Below are 24,637 nucleotides of genomic sequence, written 5' to 3' on the forward strand. Positions count from 1 at the left end.
TCTTGTTTTTCCTCTTCTGTTATAAATTTTTTCTCTTTTGGTCACCCAGCATGTGCATCCTCTTGCTCCGTCTGGGACATTTCTGGCTCTATGAGGTATATATGTCTTTTGTTTTTTTATAATTAAATATTTTGAAGTCTAATGGAACATTTTACTTAGCAAATATTGCACTTTGAGTTATTAATATGATGTAAGTGAAAAGGGTTTTTTGAAGTTCAGATTCTAATGCTAGTGTAATAAGCATTAGTAGATCTGACTACCTATACTTGAATTTCTATATTTACATCAACTGTCGTTTTGAAAATATATAATCATGGATAGTACATCATGGAAGTTTGGGAATTCCAATCCTCCCATTTAGTAAGATGGAAGCTTTTTCATTTCAGGCATGCTTATGAATGTTTTAGACCTAAGATTCTGAATACTCTTATTAGAATTTTCGGTTCTCACACTGTGGAGTCATTTTGGAGGGAAGCTGACTCAAGGGAGTTTATGGGGACCTTATATTAAAAGTCTGCACAGTAACAGGCAACTGCTGGCCACGGACATGCGCATGTGATGGGTCTGTACCTCCCTGGCAAGCCTGTCCACTTCAGCCTCTTGGCTCCTCTCCTTCACTCCTGGTAGGTTGGCGGGTCCAAGAGAACCCGCCCAGTGTGGCAAAGTCACAAAGAAACTTGGGTGTTGCTTTTCCCAACACTCTTCTCTCATGAATTAGGATCCCATCTCATTGTGGTTCCTTCTTTATGTCTTTAATTTTAGGAGATCTTTTCTGGTGGGTTTCGGTTTTTTTCATAGATAGTTGTTCTGCAGTTGTGGTTTTGGTGTGTTCGTGAGAGGAGGGGAGCTCAGGGGTTCTTTCTACTCTGCCATCTTGGCTGGTCTCCCTGAGACATCTATGTCTTTAAACACCAGAATCATCCCACAGAGGACAGATTCTCACACCGTAAAAACACATGAGGACTAAGACGCAGTCAAAGTCTTCCATGTCACCCTTTCAGGCTGAGTTCACTGGGCCAAGGGCAGCCCTGTTTAAAATGTCATTCTCTCTCTCCCTCCTTGGCAGGCAGAGAGGGTTGAATTCTTGTTAGTTAAATGTGCATTTCACACAGTTCAACTGAAATGTGGGTGGGCACAAGATTGTGGGGGTCCCTGCAGGGACGTTTAGCCCAACTTAGGTGGTTGGGTCAAGGAAGCTTCCTGGAAGAGCGGTGTTTATGCTGAGTCTAGAAGTGTGAGCAGAGGTAGCCGGGTGAGGATGAGTGTGGGAAGGGATTCCAAGCAGGATGGCCTGTACAAGGGCACAGAGATGAGGAACAATGTGGTGGGTTAGGTGAATGCCAAGAGGTGAGAGATGAGATGGAGGGGGAGGCAGGCCAGATTTGGACAGAGCATGGCACTCAGTTTGGCACCCTGGTGACAGGAATGTCAACTAGGTCAGCTGGGAAAACACCTAGGGGACCCACAAAAGAGCGTCAGCCTTGGGCAGGAGCTGAGAGAAAGGGTTTGGGTGATTCAGAACATTCCACATTGGCTAGAGAAGTGGCTGGGGATGAGGTTTCCATTTACACGCTGTTTTCAGTGAGGCCACACATTAAATGAGTCAGTGGATGCCAGCCCCTAGGAAATGAAGCTGACACCACTTGACTCAAGATGCTTCTTTTCATAACGGCTAGATTTGAAGAGAACTTTGAACTCTTCATAGCACTTGTGTCAAATGATGTCACAATATTATGAAGAGCTGGACATGGGAGGCAAGGTGTACAAGTTAACATGTAAAAATGGAGGAGGAAGAGGAGGAAGTGAAAAGAAAAGGAAAGGAATGGAAAGGAAAGAAAAGGGAAAAAAAAAATCAAAGCATTGTTCTGTCTGAAGGACCCTCTATAGCCCTGAGTTTTGTGCGTCTGTGGATCTGTGTTCTGGAAGGAGTGGAAGGGCAGGATCTGGAAGCTGTTCTTGGAATGCCTTCTTGTGTCTTTTTTCATATTCCTTGTTTCCTAGCTTATCAAAATAAGTTCTATCTCAGGCCCCTTAAGCTGCAAAGACGTAACTAAATCTACCAAGTTGTGTATGTGCATAGGTGGTGCTTGCTTGCATTTCAAGAAAGAAGGTCATCCTGGGGGGAGGGGACAGCTCAGTGGTAGAGCACATGCTTAGCATAGAGAGGTTCCTGGGTTCAATCCTCAGTACCTCCTCTAAAAATAAATAAACAAACCTAATTACCTCCACCCTAAAAAAAAAAAAAATCAGGGTAAATTTTTTTTTTTGATTAAGAAAGAAGGTCATCCTGAGACTTGAGAAGCTGAAGATAATGTAGTCCTACCCTTGCTGCTATAGGACAGAAGAGAAACTGAGCCTCAGAGAGGTGAAATGACTTGTCTGAAGCTGCACATCTAGTTAGCAACAGAGCCAGAAGGGGGCCCAGATTTTCCAAAGCCCAGACCTGTGTCCTTTGCTTCACATCTACTGTGGTCACAGAGTGGGGAGATCTGTTTAACATCCACCCCACCCAAGCATTAGAAAGAAAGAGCAGCTGCACCAGCCCTGAGACTGCTCTCCTCCAGATGTCTTCTCATGCAAGAAAAAGAAGCCCCCATTTGTATAAGCCATGAAGTTTAGATTGTCTGTTACTTGCAGCCCAGTGCATTCCTAACCAATACTATCATGTCAGGTGGTCAGATCTCCTGACCCCCTGGTCCTGTGTTCTCTGTACCACATCTAGTGTGGCAGAGGTAGAAAAGCCTGCTTCAGCCTGGCCATCATACCACAGTGCTCACATCCACTTGAGAGGTTGTGGGAACTGCTGGGACTCAGGAGCTGTTCTTCTGTGTGTGTGTGTTGTTACTGTTGCTGTTGTTGTGTAATTGGTAGGGAGCAGAGAGCTGAGCACTGAGAATAAATAAAGCCAAGAAGAGAAGGAGTGTGACCATTGTGGGACATCTGGGGTCACAGTGTCTGGAGGCAGGGACAGGTGGGTCCCATGTAGTCCACAAATGCTCAGGGACTCTAGGAAATATGAAGTCCATTCCAGACTCCACCCTCCCCCACACCCCCTGGCTGCTCCCCAACACATCAAGGCTCAGAGCAGACATGCTGCTCTTCTTTTAATTCACTACTCTGGTCCCCTTCTTCGCCCCATGGGGGCCATTGTTGTCCTCTGTGGGGCTGGCAGGCAGCTTAGGAATTCTCATATCCAGGACCCTGTCCCTGCCAGTCTGCCTGGCATAGCCTCCTGGTCTACCTGAGTCTTCCCCAATCCTTATACAGCCCTGTCATCTCCCTTCTTCCATGGAGCCTTCCCAGACATGGTCCCAATGAGCATTACCCCACTCCCAGCATCCTTGATTTTCACTGCCTGAGGTCACAATACATTTATTGAGCTCCATTTGGAGTACATTTATTGCAGTGCACCAGGCACCTGTGCTAAGACTGCTAACTCTGCAACAACCCTGTAAGGGGAGATGTCACCAGAATGTTAGAAGGGGGTGCTGGGGCTCCGAGAGAGGCTGTCACTTGTCCCACATGGCCACCATCGAGAGGAGAGCCAGGACCAGACTCCAACACTGTCTGCTCTCCAACTGTCTAGCAGTGACTGGTCCCTTCCAGTCCCTCTGCTTAGCTCAGCGGAGGGTCCGGTTAGAAACTCACCTAGATCTGTCAGCAATTTTCCGCCCTTCTCTCTTCCACAGTGTTGCATCCTTTCAGAATAATTGTGGATGGACTGCTTCTGAGATGGATCACAGACTTCCCAGCCCTCCTAAACAGACTATTCTGAAAATTTCAGCATTTATCAAGGATTCCTACTTAGCCTTTTATCAGTTCCCATGATGCAGTACTGGGATGGCCTTGGGGGATATGAGGATAGAAAGGGCCATTTGCCCCAGGCTGTTGACATGTTCTATCCTCAATCTGCTGGAGACTATAGGCCTAGGTCTAGATGCGTGTGTGCATAGCCTTCTGTTGGGCGTCATTGCTGAGAGCCTGACAGCGGAGCTCTCTGTGGCAGGCTCTCTTCCCGGCCCCTTGGCTGTGATCTAGGAAAACCCACTGTTGAGAATCATATCCAAGGGTTTACGGAAGACAACAGAAGTGGGAGACAAACAAGGGCCCTGGAGTTTCAGCCCTGATTTGAACTCTGGCTATGACCCCAAATGCTGGGGGTGACCTTGGGTAAGTCACTGCATGTCTTTGAGGCTTAATTTCTTTATCAGTCAAATGGGAACAACAGAACTTTCCAATCACAGTTGCTGTGGGGATCCATGGAGATAACTCCCAGAGAACAGCAGAGTTCACCCTCCCACCACAGAGAGGACCCAACTTCCCAGGCAGCTGCATACTTTTCAGTTCACCCCTGGGATGAGCACTGGACTTCGAGTCTGGAAACAGAGGTCAAGTCTTATCAGGTCACGTGTGGCTGGGAGATGGAGAATCAGTCCTCCTCCCAGGCTTCATCATCCAGTTTCACCTACCTCACTGGATACTGAGCTCATTATAGGAGGTTAACGGTGCGAAAGTGCTTGGTAAGCAGCCTGCAATACAAAAGAAGGCGTCGGTGTTCCTATTATTGCCTGCTTTGCAGACGGGAACATGGGAACTCAGGAAGGGCAAGAGGCTTGCCCAGGCTTCCCTGGGCAGAGAGCCGGAGCCCTCAGACCCCAGTCTGGTGGTTCGGACACCTTCTGGCTGTGAAAACAAGTGGGCAACAAAAGAATGGGGGAGAAAAGGGATGAGTGGGTGAATAAAACCCACTACCTCTCCCAGAGCCTCATACATGCCTATTCCTTTAGGGGTGTCTTATTAAAGTAAGCACCCAATGGGGAGGGTGTAGCTCAGTGGTAGAGCGCACGCTTAGCATGCACGAGGTCCTAAGTTCAATCCCCAGTACCTCTGTTAAAAAAATAAATAAACCGAATTACCTCCCCCACAAAAATTAAGTGCCCCCAAACAAATATAAGTCTCCCAAATATAAATAATAACCTTTGAGTCTAAGCTCTGTCTGAGGGAAGAATATTTCTTCCATTACTCTGGTTCCTGCCCAACCTTTGGAGCCTCTGAACCCCCACAAACAGCCACATTAGCCTCTAAGGTGGCCCTTTAGCCTTGCCTCCTCTCTTTCCTCCGTCCCTCTCTTCCCCAGTGTTTGGTGAGCACCTAGTTTGTGCGAAGCAGTGGTTTAAGCACTGGGGATATAGCTGTGAACGGAAAAAGTTAAAATTCTCAAGTGTCATTTACAGGATACATGTAAAAGAACTCATGAATAATATAATTTCAAGACACAATAACGAATAAAAAATTAGGGCAAGGTGATAGAAATGAGCTCTTTTAATTCAAATTTTATTAAGTTTTTTCTTCTGGTAACCGATGCACATGGTGCAAAATGTAAAAGTTACAAAGGTACACACAGTTTTAAAAAAGCTCCCCTCTACTCTATGACAATTTCTGTTTTACAAAAACATCATCGAGAAGGTGAAAATACAAACCTCAAAGTGAGAGAAGATATAAAGGATGCTATCAGTTACACCACACAAAGAATGCCTACAAATTTAATAAGATAAATAACCTAGAATAAATATGGGAAAGACATAAAAACAGGCCCTTCAGAGTGGCCGATAAATACAAGAACGGATGCTTAACTCATTTGTCAGTGCAAAAGCAAACAGAGACCATGATGGGTTACCATGTGACAGCCCCAAAGAGAGTCTGCCAAAAGCAAGTGTTGTGGAGGACGTGGAGGGAGAGGAACTCTTAGACAATGTTGAGAGGAGTGGAGACTGATAATAAAGGCCAGGGCAGAAAATTATGAAATATAGCACTTACACAACATAAAGGACCAACAAAGCCAAAAATTGGTTCCTTGGCAAAAATGAATACAGTTGACATCTTGGGAGAAAATCTGGCATGAGCAAGTTCAGTCAAGGTTATGGGCTCCCCCACAACCCAGCAATACCATCCACAATATTTACCCTAACTCTGGACCGCATGTGCAGGGGACCTGCATAAGAATAAGATCACACCACCGTTTGTTATACAAAAATGCTAGGAAGAAACTAAATGTCCACTATCTGCATGAATAAAGACTATAGCATGTTCACACAAAGAAATAGCATGCAGCAGGGAGCACAGGTTTGTGACAACTATGCACAGTGCTGTGAATGCATCACAGGAACGTGACCTTGAGTTAAAAGAAATATTTCATAGATTATATAAAGCATGATTCCACTTATGAAAAGCTCAGAAATGAAAACCAAACAGCATATTGTTTAAGGATGCAAATATATGGGATTAAAAAAAGTGAAAACAACACAAGGGGCTGATAAACACAAAAATCAGGGTAGTGGTTCAGTGGTTACGTTTGAGGGAAGAGGTGGGAAACAAGAGGCAGGTACAGGAGGGTTTGTGTATGGGAGTCCGGACAGATATTTGAGATGTTATTTTGTATCTATTTGATTTTTTTAAATAATTTATTGATGTGAAATTCACACAACATAAAATTAACTATATTAAAATGAACAATTTCAGGCAATGCTGTGCAACCACCACATCTAGTTCCACAACATTTCCATCACCCCAAAATAACACCCCCAGTAAGCAGCTTCTCCCATCTCCTCCCTCCCGACCTCTGATAGCCACAAATCCGTGTTCTAGCTCTAGATTTACCTATTCTGGATATTTCATATAAATGCAACCAGACATTATTTGACCCTCTGTGTCTCGCCTCTTTCACTTAGGATGTTTCCAGGGTTCATTCACATTGTAGTACATGTCAGTACTTCACTCCTTTTCACAGCTGAATGATAGTCCACTGTATGGACAGACCACATGGTGCTTATTCGTTCAGCCACTTATGGACAGTTGGGCTGTTACCTTTTGCTACCGTGAATAGTGTGGCAATGACCTTGTGTATGCACATACCTGTGTGTGAGTACCTGTTTTCAATTCTTTGGGGTATATATCTAGGAAGGGAATTGTGGTTCTACTCAGTTTTAATAAAAAATAAAAATAGTGAACAAACATTGGTCAAAAATAAAATAAAAGGACCCTCTGGTCGGTGTGGAGGGGCTGAGAGGGAAGGTGCAAGCCTGGTGAGGAAGGTGTTGCATGTCCAGGAGAGAAGGAGCTAGGGCTGCGGGGTTTGTGCTGGGTCAGATTTGGGAGAGCTTGTCCCAGTCAGGACTGCAGGACCTGCGCTTGGACTGGGTGCTTGGGAATAGAGAAAAAGAGGAACTGAGGCTGACTCCTAATACCATTTACTGAGATGGGAGAGATGGGACTGAGGGAGGGTGCTGATTCTATTCTGAGTCATAATTTCCATCTAATAAAAATGGGGTGGGGGGAAGAAAGACAGTAATACCTCTTGCAACACTATTATTATTGTAACTACATTTATTCAGGAATATAAACTTGGTAGGAGGTGTGACTAGAAATCTGTTTTTCTCTACTCTGTTTTCTTTCTTTTTTTAATTGAAGTACAGTCAGTTACAATGTGTCAGTTTCTGGTGTACAGCACAATGTTCCAGTCATGCATATACACACACATACTCATTTTCATATTCTTTTTATTACAGCTTTTTACAAGATATTAATATAGTTCCCTGTGTTATACAGAAGAAATTGGTTTTTTATCTATTTATATATATAGTGGTTCACCTCTGCAAATCTCAAACTCCTAAGTCTGCTCCCTGTGTTCAGTGGAGTACTGTTGAATCCATTTAGGTAGATTCCTAACTTTTTGGGCACTGACCACTATTGAAAATTCAGCCCAGTTTAAAGCTGCCAACACAAGGGTAGGATTCACTCCACCCTGTGCTGCAGGTGAGCCCCCAGCCTTGGCATATTTCCTCCCCCTTCTGGGCTGGAACTCCTTGGGGCAGTGGGGGAGGGGTAAATTCTGGGGTGGGCCACGTCTGCCTCAGGGGACACTGAGAGTCAGAGGAGCAGCAGCAACCCACCCAGAGCCTGTGCGGCTCACCCTGTCCAACGTCTCATGGCCCGGAGGCCCCCCAGACGCCCTGTGCCCCATGGAGGGTCGCCTTTTCCTTCTACTTACCTGTATGTCTGGGCCTAAATCCTTCCCCGCCCCACAAGCCTTCCTTGGACCCGCTCTGGATCCTCAGCGCCCCCCTGCCCTGCACGCCCTCCCTTAGGCCCTTGCCCGCAGGCACCCACCAATGCCTTTCTCTGTGCCCTAAAACAGAGAAGCCCTGTTTGTCCCCTGCCCCAGCCTTTGGTTCTCTTCTCTTACAATCTCCTGAGTTCAGACTTTTCTGTCTGCGCCATCCCTACCCAAGGTCCTGGGTTGCCCCTCCTACGGCATTTCCAGCACCATTCTCCCTCAGCTTTCTGTGGTTTCCCTCTTAACTTCCTAGCCTCACGGCAGTGAATGAGTTCCCACTTTACAGATGAGAAAACTGATAGTCTTAAAGGTTAAGAAGTTTGCTGAGCTCCCCCAGGTGGCAAATGCTGGTTCCAGCCTCCACTCCATCTTCTGTGCCCTGTGACCTCACCAGCGAAGTGTGTCTCTCCTGTCCCAGATCACACCCCCACATCAGCCAGCCCTGGGCTCCAGCTGACTTTTACAGATGTAAGGATCTGGGGCCCTGAATTTGGGCCATGAGAAAATGAAAATGAGTCATGAGAGACCGACTTCTCCATCAGAGCTCAGAGGAAGGAGCCTCAGTTTGCTAGCCCGGTGACCCCGCAGCTGGCCAGGAGGGAGCAGAGGCAGGGACTGGCCAGGGACGGAGGTGCTGGAGAGGTGCCCACATCTCCTCCACCTCTGACGATGCAGGAGTTTGAAAGACCTCCCAGAGGCTGCCTGGGCTTGGCAGGCCTGGGCTCGCCCTGTTTGGCTGGAGGAAGGCCCGTCGGTGGGGTCTGGACAGAGGAACACCCCAGCGCCCACACCCACAGCGCAGGAGCTGCGAGTCTCAAGTCTCGTGCGGGAACCGCCGCGCAGGCTGTGCGGCGCCGGCAGCGCCCCGCACGTGCCCACATCAGCATCCTTGCTGGCCTCCGCGTGTCGCTTTCCTGTGGCCACTGTAACAAGTGACCGCAGCCTGTGGCTCAAAACGACGTGTTTATTCTCTTACAGTTCCGAGGGCCAGAAGACCCCAGCTGAGGCTGTGGCAGGGCCGCCCTCCCTCGGGGGCTTCGGGGGAGAATCTGTTCTTGTCTCTTCCAGCGTCTGGTGACTGCCAGTGTTCCTCGCCATGTGGATGCATCGCTGCAGTCTCCAGTCACTGTCATCGCCTCTTCTGTCTCTGTATTTAGTATCCCTCCGCCTTTCTCTTAGAAGGACACTTGACCCAGCTGAGGCCGTGCGAAACTAAGGCGCCCGCAGCAGGTCCACAGCTGACTGCGGTGAGCAATGGGCCCGGCCGAGCTCAGTCAGCCCCACCCAGGTCAGCAGAAGCACCCAGCTTACCGACACAGTCAAGAGCTACATAAATGCTTATTTTTTTTTTTAAAAAGGTGATGGCATTTAGAGTCCACTCGAATAATCCAAGATAATCTCCCCATCTCAAGATCCTTACCATCATCAATCTGCAAGATCTTTGGCACACAAGGTAAAGTTCACAGGCTCCACGGTTCAGGACCTGGTGTTCTGAGGGCCGTTGTTCCGCCTGCTGCACTCAGGCTTAGGGGGGCTGACCAACTCGCCCGAGGTCACCAACTTGAAGTGACAAAATCACCAAGAAAGTGTGGCTAAAATATGCTGGCATTCTGTATTGACTGTTTTTGAGGTTTTGAAAGAACCTGCTGGTAATGAATTTAATTTTATCTCGAAGTCCGTGCAAGAGCACAATTAACAGTCGGCCAACCATCTGTCTGTCCCTCATTAAGGATTCCAGGTGAGGAGCTGAAGTCCCACCCCAGCCTTGCACCTGGCTGGCTGAGCGGCCTTGCTTGAGACCCTTCCTGCCCTCCCTCCCCTGTTTCCCCATCTGCTGATCACATGGTTCTGATGGTTCATCATATTCTCCAGCACACGTCAGCTGGGAAAGCAGTTGTAGAGACAGAAAATATTTGCTGTTAGTACAATTCCAGGTCAAAGACAAGGGCAGAATTGAACGAGCGAAACTCTCGAAGGTCTAACATTTCATCTTGATAAATCCTTCACCTCACACGGACAGCTCAGGAGCTGAGCATGGCGAGGCAGCTTGGCGCCCACCAAGTTGTCAGAACAAAATTCTGTTCTGGCGGGTGCAACTTCAGACGTGAGCTGTCCAGGACTGGCCTTCTGAGTCAGCCCTGAGTCCCACCTACACGCCCTTCCTGTGGGGCCACCAGATTCAAAGCCTCCTTTCACAAAGAGGGCAGGAGCATGGATGACTCCGAGTGTGGAATGTGTGCAAGCTTGGATGAATAATAGATGTGCTTGAATATTAGTAAGTAGGAGCTGGTTTCTGTAGCCAGGGAAGCCCAAAAGAGATTCTGTTAAAGTAAACTCTTGAATGTAGACCTAAGGCAGGCAAACAAACATACAAACAACAGCAATGAAACCTCAAACTTCCTAAACTCCCCTAAAAACAGAAACCTACACACGTTTACATACACAGGGATAATTTATAGGTCAAAGAAATGAAGAGAAAACAGTAGAATTGAATAATAAAAATTTTACACATCAAAACATTGTGGGAAACAATGAAAGAAGCATTTAGAGAGAAAATTATAGCTTATATGCTTAAATAAGAAAAGAAGGACTAAAAATTAATGTGCTATGTGTCAATATTAGGTAGTTAGAAAAACAACACAGTATACCCAAAGAAAGTAAAAAGATCATAATGAAAAGCAGAAATGAATGAAATAGAAAACAAAGAAAAAATGAGATCAACAAAGCTAAGAAATAAATTCTTTGAAAAACAAGTAAAAAAGGCAAAACTCTATCCTGGCTAGCTAAGAATAAAGGAGAGGAAGCATGAGTAATGCGTGAGAAAATATAAAGGAAGCCATGACTGCAGGTGTTGCAGAGATTTAAAAAAAATAAGGGAATCCCATCAACAGATTGTGTCAATAATTTCCAAGCTTACACAAAACCAATTAATTGCTAGAAAACTGTAGCATCATAACTACTGAAGAAGAAATAGAAAATGAATAGCTCTCTAGCTATTAAAGACATTGAAGCAAGCCCAAATGGTTTTATAGGTAAGTTGTACCAAATGGCACAGAGAACACATTATTTCAGGCAAGAAGAAGAAAGACTGAAAATCCGTGACCTAAACAAGTATCTCAAGAAGCTGTAAAAGGAAAAGTAAAATAACCCCAAAGAAAGGAAATGACGAAGAGGAGAAATAACGAAACAGAAAACAAACATAATAGGAAGAATTAAGTCTCCACACTGGAGAAACTGATCACGCTAAGAAACAGCAGCACAGGTAACACCAAGAGCAGAAAACAATTATTATTCTAGATATTAAAATGGCAGCGAGGGTGTTATGAACAACTGTATAACAATACACTTGGAAATTTACATCATATGGACAGATTTCTAGAAAAATACACCTTACCAAATTGGCATGAGAATAAATAGAAAATCTGAACAGTCCCATAGCTAACAAAGAAATTAAACCTGCAGTCAAAACCTTCCCACAAAGAAGGCGCAGGTGGCATTATTATCTCTCCTACCAAAGTTCTGAAGAGACACAACACTAACCTCACACGAACTCGTCCAGAGAGAAGGGGAAGAGGAGACACTCACAGGTTTGTTTTAATTGGACATTGTAGCCTTTTCCCTAAATCTGATGAGGACATTATAAGAAAAGAAAATTATATGTTAATATTATACTTCTCTGGAGCATGGATAAAAATAATTCTAAATAAAATATTAATAAGCAAGCCAAGTTCCAGTGATTATTGAAAAGATAATACAACACAACCAAGTTGAGTGTATTCTAGGAAGGCACATTCAGTTTAACAAATCAACATAATTCACCAAAATAGTAAAATAAAGGATAAGAAAATCATATGAACATCCCAATACATGCAGAAAAACACTGGTTAAATATTTCTAGCAAACTAGGAATACATTGGGACTTTCTTGATCTGTTAAAAATATCTAAACAGTCCATGTTTAACTGAAAAATTGTGCTGTACACTGGAATTTGACACAACATTGTATAAATGACTATAACTCAATAAAAAAAGTTAAAAAAAATCTAAACAAATCTGCAACATACATTATTATCCCTAATGTTAAAATGTTTCCAGCTTTCCCCTTGCCGTCAGGAAAACACAAGGCAACCCACTTCTGCAGCTTTAACTTAGGACTGCACTGGAGCTCCCAGTAAGTGCAGGATGAAGAGAGAAATAAGAGATCATAGGATTAGAAAGGGACAAATAAAACTGTCAGTATCTGCAGATGACAGAATGTGTATATAGAAAAATAAAAAATAATAGACGGATAAATTATTAGAATTAATAAATGACTTCAGTAAGGTTGCTGGATATAAGATCAAAATATAAAAAGAAATTATATTTCTATAAAGTAGACACAAAGAGCTAGAGAATTAATTTTTGTAAAAAGACATACTATTATATAAAGGGTACACAAGGCATAGAAAACTAAAGAGAATTAAGAGAAATTAAAAAATATCTAAGTAAAGGTGGAATAATTCTATTTTTATGTATCAGAGGACTCATTATTATAGACATATTAATTCTTCCATAAAATTAATCTACACATTCAATGTAATCTCAAAAAACATGCCAGAAGGGTTGTGTGTGTGTGTCTGTGTACATGTCTGTGTAACCTGACAAGCTGATTCTGATTTATACCAAATGTAGGAGAGAGGGTAGAGCTCAGTGGTAGAGCATGTGCTAGCATGCACAAGGCCTGGGTTCAATCCCTGGTACCTTCATTAAAGACAAATAAATAAAAATCTAATTACCGTCCCCCAGTTTTTTTTCTAAATATTAAGAAATGCAAAGGACCAAGAATATCTAAAACCCTTTTAAAGCAGAGGAACACAGCAGGAGAATGGCCTCACTGGAGATCAAGGCTTAATAAATTATAAAGTCTGGTAATTAAGGCCCTGTGGCATTAGTGTGTAAATACAAAAATAGTTCAGTGAGATAGCAAGTAAAACTCAGAAGCAGACCAGCACTTTGATGGGTAGCTGGTCTACAACCAAGGGGGCGTTGTAGAGCAGTGGGAAGAGCAGTCTTTTTTTTTTTTTTTTTTAGTCTGTAAGTAAATGGTTCTGAACAACTGGATATTCCCACAGAAGAAAAACAAAACACTTGATTTCTACTCCATACCATACACAAAAATTAATTGTAGATCTAAAAATGACAAACTATAAAGCTTGTGAAATATAAAGACTATAGTATCTTCAGGCATTTAGGGTAGGAAAGACTGGTAAATTTGATGACAGTAAAATTAAGAACTTCTGTTCACGAAAAGACAAAATTCAATGAGTAAACAAACAAGCAAAATCAAGCAAATGCCTGGGAGAAGATATTTGCAACATATGTAACTGACAGAGGCTCATATTCAGAACATATAAAGAACCTCCATAAATCCTTAAGAAAAAGCCACACCACCCAGTAGAAAAACAGGCAAGCGACATGAAAAGGCACTTCACAAATGTCTGGGAAACGGCCAGTAAACATACGTAAAGGTGCTTAATTTTGTCATCAATCAGAAAAATACAGATTAAACCCACTTTGCATTAAAATATCACCATGAAAGGGAAAAGACATGCTACAAACTTGGAGAAGATATTTTCATGAACATCATTAACAAAAGATCCTGAATGCATAAGAAATTCCTGTAAGGCACTAAGAAATAGCGAACACCACAGTGTAAAATCACAGTCCCTTGTATGTGTATAGCACGTTGTGTTAATCCATTCATTTGGTGGTGGATGTCTGGGTTGTTCCCACTTTTTGACTAATGCGAATAATACTACTATAATATTCAGGGACAAGGTTTTGTGTGGACATACGTTTTCATTTTTCTCGAGTATATACCTAGGGAGTGAAATTGCTCTGTCATATGGCAACTCTGTATTTAATCTTTTGAGGAACCACAAACCCATTTCCCAAAGTTGCTGCACCATTTCACATTCCCACCAGCAGTGTATGTGCATAAGAGCTCCAACATCCCTACCCCCTCACAGCATTTGCTATCTGTCTTTTTTATTACAGCCAGTTGCATTAGTGTCCCGGCTCTGCCCAAACAGACTGCCACAAACTCGGTGGTTTATTTTTTTTTTAATTTTCTTTTTTGTTGTTGAAGGGGTAGGTAATTAGATTTATTTGCTTATTTTTAGAGGAGGTACTAGGGATTGAACCCAGGACCTCGTGCATGCTAAGCATGTGCTCTACCACTGAGCTATATACCCTGCCCCCAAAACGTGGTGGTTTTAAACAACAGAAATTTATTTTTTCACAAGTCTGAAAAAAATGATCTGCATACAAGGTTACTGCAGCATTGTCTGTCCTAACAAAAGGTCAGAAACAACCCACTGTCTCTCAGTAAGGGACTAGTTAAATAAATCAAGATATAGCCACACAGTGGAATGGTATGCAATCGAAAAAAGAATGATAAACTCTATATACTCAAATGAAAAGATCTCCAGCATATAATAGTAAGTGAAAAAGCAAGATCCAGAAAAATGTGTCCCAAGTGCTACCACTTACATTTTAAAAGGTAAAAAAGTAAAGAATATTCACGAGAATCAGAAGACAAGCCACAGACTTGGAGAAAATATTTGCAAAAGACATACCTGATAAAGGACGTACCCAAAATATACAAAAAATATAAAAACTTAACAGTAAGAAAGCGTGCCTCTTTCTTGTAAGAGTGCATGTGATTGCACTTAGGGTCCACTCAGATAATGCAGGGTAAGCTTCCTCTCTCAAGGTCATTAACTTAATCACATCTTTTCCCACATAAGGTGTGGCATTTGCAGGTCCCAGGGATTGGCGGTGGCTCTCTTTTGAGGGGCCATTTTCTGACCAAGCACACCATCTTCGTGGGTGTGAAGTTGTATCTTACTGTGGTTTTGATTTGAATTTTCCTGACGGCTAATGGTATTGAGCGTCTTTTATGTGTTTATCAGCCACTTGCACATTTTCATTGGAGAAATGTTTATACAGATCCTCTGCCCACTCTTTAATTGGGTTAATTTGTCTTTGTAATTTATAAACTGGGTTTTTAAACTTTATATAAGCGTTCTTTATATAGCAGTGACATCAGGGATGATGGAGTGGGAAGTGCCAGGAATCTGTCTCCCCACTTAGACAACAATTGCACTGGCAGAATCTGACTAATGTAACTATCTTGGAACTCTGGAGTCTACTGGAAGGCTTTCAGTTTCCAGGCAAGGCTTGGTTGGTAAACCCTGGTTAATTCCAGGCAATTTATCTCTTAGCATGGTAGCGGTATCCATTATTCAGTCCCTTCAGCCTGATAGCAGGAAGCCATGCCCATATTCCTGTAGTGGTTTGTGGGAGCCTGGGTAGGTAACAAAGACCCTGTTCTCTGAATACCAGGATCTGCGTGCTGATACATGACTGCTTCTTTGCATCACAGATGTGCAGACACAGAGGTGGGCAGTCATTTCTTGGTGGTTTAGTCTTGGCAGGTTTTGTGTTTCTAGGAATGTCCATTATTACATCTAGGTTATCCAATTTATTGGTGTACAACAGATCGTAATGCTCTTATGACCCTTTTTATTTCTATACATGCAATAGTAATATCCCTATCTTCATTTCTGACTTTAGTAATTTGAGTCTTTTCCCCCCTCCTTATTCCATCCAGCTAAAAGATCGTCAGTTTGTTGATCTTTTCAAAGAACTAACTTTTGGTTTCATTGATTTTTTTTTCTATTATTTTTATATTCTCTATTTTGTTTATCTCTGTTCTACTCTTCTTTATCATTTTCTTCCTTCCACTAGCTTTATTTTCTTCTTTTTTCTAGTTTGTTAAATTGTAAAGTTAGGTTGTTGATTTGAGATTTTGTTGTTTTTTTTAATGTAAGCATATTTAGCTATATATTTCCTTCTTTGCACTGCTTTTGCTGTGTCCCTTAAGTTTTGGTATAATGTGTATGGCTTTTTTAAAAAATTATTCATCTCTAAGTATTTTCTAATTTCTTTTGATTTCTTCTTTGATCCACCAATTGTGTAAGAACACTTTGTTTAATTTCTACAATTTTTTCTTTTTTTACTTCTAACTTCATCCCATTGTGGTAAGAGAAGATACTTTGTATGGCATCTTTTAAAATATACTGAGACTTAATTTGTGTTCTAATATATGGTCTATCCTGGAAAATGTTCCATGTGCACTTGAGAAAAATGTGTATACTGTTATTTGGTAGAGTGTTATGTATATGTTTGTTAGATCTAGTGGGTTTATTGTGTTGAGTTCTCCATCTCCTTATCTTCTGTCTCTGGTTGTTCTATCTTCCCTTTCTGAGAGTCAGGTATTAAAGTCTCCAAATACTACTGTAGAACTATCTATTTCTCCTTTGAAATCTGGCAGTTTTTCCTTCATGTATCTTGCTGGTCTGTTATAAGATGTGTAAATGTTATATCTTCTTGATGTATTGAAACTTTTTTAAAATACTTATTTTCATTTTTCGTGGGGGGAGAAGAGGAGGTAATTAGGTTTGTTTATTTATTTTTAGGAGATTGAACCCAGGACCTTGTGCATGTTAAACATGCGCTCTACCTCTTGAGCTATACCCTCCCCCAGAAACTTTTATTAACATATACTGTCCTTCTTAGTCTCATAAACTTTTTTGATTTAAAGTCAATTTTGTCTGATACTAGTATAGCCACCCCTTATCTCTACTGGTTACTGTTTGCATGGAGTATCTTTTTCCATCCTATCACTTTTAGTCTATTTGTGTTTGAAGCTGACTCCACAGCTCAGGGGTTAGAGCACTGGTCTTGTATTTGTGTTTGGACCTCAGATGAGTCTCTTATAGACAGCACGTTGTTGGATCACGCATTTTTATCTATTCTGCCAATCTTTCATCTTTTAATAGGACAGTTTAATCCATTTACATTTAAAGTAATTACTGGTAAGTAGGGACTTAATTCTTTGTTTTTTTATATGCCTTATAGCTTTTTGTCCTTCATTTCCTTCATTACTGTTGCCTTTTGAATTTAGTTGGATTTTTGTAGTTAAATGTTTAAATTCTTTTCTCATTTCTTCTTGTTTATATTCTAGAGCTATTTTCTTTGTGGTTATCATGGGCATTACATTAACATCCTAAAGTTATGACACTCTAATTTGAATTTATACTATCTTCATTTCACTAACATACAAAATCTCTGCTCCTTTACAGCTCCATCCCTACCCGTATCTGATGTCACAAAATTACATCTTTATACAGTGTAGTGCCCCGAAAACAACAAAGTTACAATACTAGGTTTTAGATGAATAATTTTTTTAACGTATTTTCTTTTTTTAAAAATGTATTATTCTCTTAAATTATGTAGAAAACTAAAAGAGGAATTACACACTGTTACAATACTAGCTTTTATAATTTCATATGTATTTACTTTGAGATCTTTATATCTTCTTATGGTTTTGAGATTATTGTCTAGTGTCCTTTTAACAGTACTTTTTTTTTTGCGGGGGAGGGGGAAAGTAATTAGGTTTATTATTTTTTACTTTAATGGAGGTGCTGGGGATTGAACCCAGGACCTCATGCATTCTAGGCCTGTGCTCTACCACTGAACTATACCCTCCCCCTAGTGTCCTTTTATTTCACCCTGCAGGAGTCCTTTGAGCATTTCTTGCGGGGCAGGTCTAGTGTAAAGTCCTCCAGCTTTCGTTTATCCAAGAATGTTTTAATTTCTCCTTCCCTTCTGAAGTTGTGACAATATTGTATTCTTGTTTAAGTTTTTTAATTTTAGCGCTTAAAAAATATATCAACCCACTGCCTTCTGGCCTCCGAGGTTTCTGAGGAGAAGCTTGCTGACTGTTGTCTCAGGCGTAAGACACACACACACAAACACACACCCCTACACTCTGTATGTTGTAAGTTGCTTCTCTCTGGCTGCTTTAAAGATCTTACTTTGTCTTTCAAAAGTTTGATTATAATGTGTCTCTGGATTTATCTTACTTGGAGTTTGTTAAGCCTCTTGGATGTTTGTGGAGCCTCATTCACTTGCTTTGGGATACTTTCAGTCACTATTTTTTCGTATATTCTCTCTGCCCTTTTTCCTCTCTCTCTCTTCTCCTTCTGAGATTCCCACAATGCATGTTGTTCCTCTTCATGGTGTTCACTTTTCTTCAATCTTTTTTCCCTGTTCTTCAGACTCAATTTCCATTGTCCTATCTTTAGATTCACTCTTTTCTCTGCATGCTCAAATAGTGCCTTTGAATCCCTCTAGTGAAATTTTCATTATTGTAGTTTTCAGATACAGAATTTATTTTTTTTTAGGTTTTCTATTTCATATTTACATTTTGTTCAGACATCATCTTCTTGACTTTCTCCACATCTTTAGTTTTCTGATCATCTTTAGGATGGATGTTTCAAAGGCTTTGTCTAGAAGATATGCTGTCAGGTCTTTCTCAGGGACACTTTCTGTTGATTTATTTTCTTCCTTTGAATTGGCCTTATTTTCCTGTTCCTTTGTATGCTTTGTGATTTTTCTTTTTTGTTTTTGTTTATTTGGTGGGGAGGTAATTAGGTTTATTTATTTATTTACTTTTTTTTTAGAGGAGGTACTGGGGATTGAACACAGGACCTCATACATGCCAAGAAAGTGCTCTACCACTTCGAGCTATACCCTCCCCGCAGCCTTGTAATTTTTCTATTGTATACTGAACATTTGAATCTAATAATGAGTTAACTCCAGAAATCAGATTCTTCCACTCTCCCAGGGCTTGCTGGATTGTTTTGTTATTGTTTTTATTATTTTTTTATTGTTATAGGCTGTCTCTGTGCCAAGTGTCACCCTGAGGTATAACCTCAAAGTCTTCTCAGGTCTTTTCTGGGTCTGTGCTTTTCCCTGGGCATGTGTGGTGACTTTCTAGTTTTCCTCATATATGCAGTTGCTTTTGAATGTCCTAGTCTTTAATGTCTGGCTCCCAAAAGGCAAAAAAAAAAAAAAAAAAAAAAAGAAAGAAAAAGAAAAAATGAAGGAGGTTAGGGAGAAGGACATTGTCTTTTGAAATCTCCTGGGAATTACAGCTACCGAGGATGAGGGGCTTGCACCAATGGAGAGGTGAAACAATGGCTTCCTTCTTGTCTGCACTGTGTCAGAAAGAGCAATCAGTGATCAGAGCACATTTGATACTTGGAGGACAGGGTCCTTTTGGCCCCCTCTGGCTCCCACAAGCTGTGTGTAGATTGCTCCAAGAACATGTGCTCAGCTGGCTGCCATGTGGTTGGGGGTGGAGGATGGGTAGCTACTGCTTTGTTAGGATCTGAAATTGAACAAAATCAACTACAGTTTATTTTACTGTCCAAGTCTTCTGGAAGTTGCAAGCCTTCACCAGGCTCGAGTTCCGAAGTAGTTACATTAGATTGTGCCAGTGCAGTTGTCTAGGTGGGGAGACAGATTCCTGGTGCTTCCTACTCTACCACTTTCCTAGAATCATGTCTATTTTTGAATGTTATCCCTTTACTGATGTTTTAGTGCAGTTCTGGGAGGGACTGGAGTCTATTTGGGTTCAATCCACAATCTTAACTAGTAAGTCACAATTTTTATTATCTTTTTCTTAAAGTTGTATGTAGTTAATATGTGCCTGGACATTCCTGATTGTCTTTTTCCTTGCTCTTTAAAAAAAAATTCATGTCCATAAATGCTTAAGACAGAGATATTTAATCAAATGTACCCGATGAGTATCTGAAGAGCTAGGGGAACCTGAAGCTGTTGTGTGCTTTTCCTCATTTTCATTTCTAATGGTTGTACCTTATGTTTGGTAATTTTCTATTGTAACCTTGTATTTTGTTGAACTCGATCTGTTGGATTGAGTAGGGACCACGCAGAGGAGTCCTGCCTAGGAGCCAGGGGTGTCACAGGCCTAGGTCTCCTTCAGCCTCCCAGAACCCCTGGCTTACTGTGGGGCCCGACTCATCTCTGCCACCTCACAGAAGGTCTTAGTCTGCATCCCAGTGCTGACTCAGGTGTTTACCTTCAGCACAGCCCTGTCTTTCATGTTTGCATGCTCTGCACAGGCCTCTGTTCCAGTTTAAGCTCTGGTTTCTCTAGTCACCTGTGACATTTCCGTGTTCTTGGTGAGTAGAGCAACACATTAAAATTATATCTGTGTTATTTCTTGCAGAAACAAATTGCTTTTAGTGGTCGGGGCCTTCAGAGAAAGTAGGCCAACACATATCTGAAATGGAGTCTCCATTTTTAAGCCAGCATTTTTTTTTAAATAGAATTTGGCCTGTTCACACCTGGATTTAGTTCTCCCTCGTTCTGTTTCTACTACATTTTTTTTCCTACTACATTTTTGAATTTTCCTTTTCTGCTTTTCTTTCTTTTGCTAGTTTGACCGTATTTCTACTTACCTCCCTTTTCTTCTTGTTAAATTAGAAGTTCTACTATGTGTTTAACTGCATTATTGATTACCTTCCCATCTCTTTTGGTCATAAATTAACCCTGTTGACTGCATTGAACTGGACTGGAGTGGGCTGATATGAGCTGAGTTTGAGGGCTCTTAGGTTTGGGTGGGTGTCTGAATTCTATGCCAGGCTCTAACGCAGCCCCTAGGGGCAATGTGCATTTTGGGAGATCTCAGAAGACGACTCATGTAATTTCAAAGCTGAACAGAGTGATAATGGAGGTAATGGAGACTGGCAAGTGGACTGGAGAAAGTAAAGATGTCAATGGGGTACCAGTGGTGTGAGATGAAGAGATGGGCAGGGTCGTCAGTGAAAAGAACAGAGAAAATAAAGCAGCCTGGCTTGTAAAGAGATAGGCTAAGACTTTGTGGAAAGGAACAGGGGAAGGGAGCAAAGAACCATGCTCTCTTGGTCTCCACACGGAATTACATACTGTGAGTTTGCTACTAGGAGAAAGCATGTTCTGAATCACTGTTCACCTCCCACCGCCCTAGCCATCCATCCACTTCCTCACTGAATTATCCCTTTCCCATCCTTTCAACCACCCCTCTGTCTATTCATTCACCCTAACATCTATCTATCCATTCATCCACCTACTCATCTACCAAAGTACCAACTTCTCTGCCCACCCATGGTTCCATCCACCTATCTATCCATCCAGGCACTTGGCGTTTCCTTGAATATCTCTTCCACGTACAAGCCCAGCTCTGGGTACCTGGGGATGAAGGTGAATCAGATCTGTCCCCGCCCTTGCAGAGAAATGAAAGCTTTCCATGAGCAGACTCTACCGTCACCTTGGCAGATAGAATTTCCAGCTCTAGACAATTTGTTCCTGGACCCCTCAACCTAGATATGCCAAAGGCACCCAAACCCATCAGGTCTCAGATTGCTCTTTTCATGCAACTTGTCCCTCTCTTGATGTCTCTTGTGTTGTATCTAGCCACGGTCTGCTGATTTATCCATCACACAGAATGTTCATCGTTGAGTCTTCATCTGGCTCCACCGTCTGGGGCTCCCTGTGGCCCAGAGAGTGTTATCTAACTTGGGGATGACCCCACTCTGCATCCTCCCAGGAAACCTCTGCTGACCGCCTTTCACAGATTCTAACCACACATGTCCAAGGCAACCTATCAGGTAACCCCCAACGGCTTCCTGAAGGCAAGCGGTGCCTCCCAGATTAGCTTGCAAGGCTTCCGCAGCAGGGCTTGTGTCCCTTCCTCTTGCTTCCCACACAGGGTTAAGCGGGGAGAGTTCTGTGCTCTCACAAAGGGCAGAGTCCACTTGCTGTTTGGTTGACTGGTTCAATGAGGCTGCTGAGCAGAATGTCCTTTACAGAGGAAATAGGTTCCAGTGAAAGCAACGTGTCCTAGATATCTCGAAGTGCCAGGGTTTCTGTTGCCCCAATCACAAACACCTATTGTGAGGCAACCTTTGGCAGCTATGTTTCAAATCCCTTGTGACACCCCTCCCCCGGCCAGTCCCATTTGACTGGAACTGTCAGTGAAGCTCATGGTGGCTGAAGTGAACAAATCAGCCTGAGTCTACCAGACATACCTTCTCAGGAATTTGAGAACAGGGCATCAAGCAGAACAGAAAAGCCTAATGGCCACAGGGGGGCCATGAAAAAAAAAGCCAAGTCACGAAGAGGTTCAGTGCAGTTCCACAGGACCAGGAAGTTCGTGGGTAGTGGAAAAGGTAGTAGAGAAACTTAGAGGCAAGTAGACAGCACGCTGGAAGAATGTTCTTTCCTACCCCGGAGCCAAGAGCCCTACTTGGTAAAATCTGTGTCCACAAGACTGGATCTGCTGATGTCCCTGGATCCTTGCAAGGCCAAGCTTGTGCAGTAGGCTTCCCGGTGATTCTACCATTATGTCAATCCTTGGACTCTCTCCCCACCCCACTGACTCCATGACTTAGGGTTGTCATCCAAAGGACTTGACTAACACGTAAGACCTGTGACGACATCTGAGGATGCCTGTCTTTGCTCTTTGAGAAATCCAACCCTAAATCCAACTACAGACAGCTATTCCTAACTTGGAGATCTTAACAGAGAAACCCTGTATCCACTCAGGCCTTGAACCTCCAGGAACCCCCTCCTGGGTGCTAGCCTTTACCCTAACCCCAAACAGGCGATCCTGGTCTCAAGTATCACTCTGAGCAATAGAAATGCTCAGAGGTTCTGCCACCTGCAGCTTGCAAGGGTTCAATCCCCACAAGGTTCATTTTGCACATGAGGTCCTGCCACCTCCCCCAGCCTCATCCCTACCGTGCACTGCAGTCAACTAGAGTAGCTTCTGCTTTGCAGTTGTGCTCCACTTCCTCCCAAGTTCCTATCCTGTGAAATGCTACCTCTTTTGTAGGACATTCCTCAAAGTCCCCAATCATTTCCTCTCTCCTCCGAAGTTCCACCCCTCTGCACTGTGTCTGCTTTGCTCTGGGAGCTCCTTTAGAGGGGAGACAAAGTTAGATCAAATGTGAGGTTGCCTAAGGCCTGGTGCAGGCCAAGGGCAGACTGGGTGCGCAAGGCTGGCACCCTGCCTTGTTTCCAGTCTGGAGCTTCACCCAAGGTCAACCTTGGACCCTGAGAGCTTGTATCCCGTCTTCCCTCCACTGTCTAACCACTGTTAAGGACCAAAATGTTACTCTTTACCTCTGCCCTAAGTCCTTGACAGCGCAACAGTGCCTGAAGACTGTACGGAAACGCAGTGTGAGCTTAGGCAGCAAAAGCCATGGGGTCCCGCCCTATGTGGGTATGGTGGGACCCTAGGCCAGCGCCCTCCTCCACTGGGTTTGTTTCTTCTTTATTACCTTTGTTTCACCAATCCTACTGGGTAATTTCTTTTTACTAGGATTCTCTCCCTGGAAGTTAAGACGACCACTGGAATCAAGACTCAGCCCAGCCTCACACCCTGCACCCCTAAATCCTTACTTCAGGCTGGGCTGGTTACCGATTCAAGATGCAATTTGCAGCTGCTCTGAGACCCCAGGTGGTGCCATGGCCCATCCTGAACCACTGACTGTTCTGAGCATCCCTGCAGGGTATTAGGGCACATTAGGGGCTGCTTGAGGTATTAACTCTACCACCCCCAAAACTCCTCCCCAGCCAAAAAGAGCCCTCTTAACTGTTCATTACTCTGCTGTAACCCGTTCCAAATGTCTGGAGGTGCCAGCACAGGCTCTGCCCTTTTACCCGCTGCTTCCAGACAAAGCAATTCTCCCTGGCTGCTTGTCAAGCATTATTTCTACTGACTTTACAGCACTTTAAATGCTGTACACAGAGGTTACCGTTCCCATCAGGCATAGGAAGATGGTCCTCCAGCTTAACAGGGAGGTATTGCCAGAGCCTAGGTCTGATTCCAAAGCCCAAGTAAAACCTCACTGAAAGCATAACCAAATGCCACGCAATGGCAGCCATATTCACTTTCCTGGTGACACAAGAGCCAGACTAGAGGGACCTTGGGATAACAGTAACCACACCTCAGAATTACTGTAAGGTATGAGCTGACAGATGGAAAATGCAGAAAAGGCTCATTTACACCAGTACCCTTCTGTATTTTCTACTCTTGGCAAGAATTTTCATTTCATTATGCCCAGGTCAAAGGCTTTGGTCCCTGATGCACTGGTATAAACAGTGGAAAGCAATCCTAACACAACCCAGAGCAGGAAGCACTGAATCAGACAACACCTCTTTTCTCTCTCGAACCTTTAGGACCCCCATAGTACCTTTTAAGTTCATCAATCCCAGAGAGAACTTGTTTAGAAATAATTTTCTTAACTGAAGACAGATGCTCTATACCCAGTTATGTAACTACCTACTTTACACCTGCAGGTCCTCGTGAACACCCAAACATTTTAAGAAATCAGATGAGGACAGACCTTCCCAGTTTGTAATCAACTTGAGTTACAGAATAGGAACACAAGATCTAAGGAAAGCCACTGTAACCAGCAATATGTTTTGTGAGTAGGGGGGCAACTGCAAAAGAAAACATCTGACACAAATCTGAAGCAGCAACTACCAAAACAGGGCAGGATTCTGATGCTCCAATTTTATAAAATGAAATTTAGCTTACTTTTAATATTAAAGCAGAGACAAAAAA

General features: G+C 42.9%; 1 non-coding gene across 1 annotated transcript; it reads right to left on the bottom strand.

Moving 5' to 3' along the window:
- Nucleotides 1-17,634: 17,634 nt before the first annotated feature.
- Nucleotides 17,635-17,707, bottom strand: TRNAS-AGA (transfer RNA serine (anticodon AGA)). Its single transcript has one exon. It is a non-coding gene; the product is annotated as a tRNA-Ser (tRNA).
- Nucleotides 17,708-24,637: the final 6,930 nt, after the last annotated feature.

This window comes from Camelus bactrianus, chromosome 6 (assembly GCF_048773025.1).
Source record: "Camelus bactrianus isolate YW-2024 breed Bactrian camel chromosome 6, ASM4877302v1, whole genome shotgun sequence".
Lineage (NCBI taxonomy): Eukaryota > Metazoa > Chordata > Mammalia > Artiodactyla > Camelidae > Camelus > Camelus bactrianus.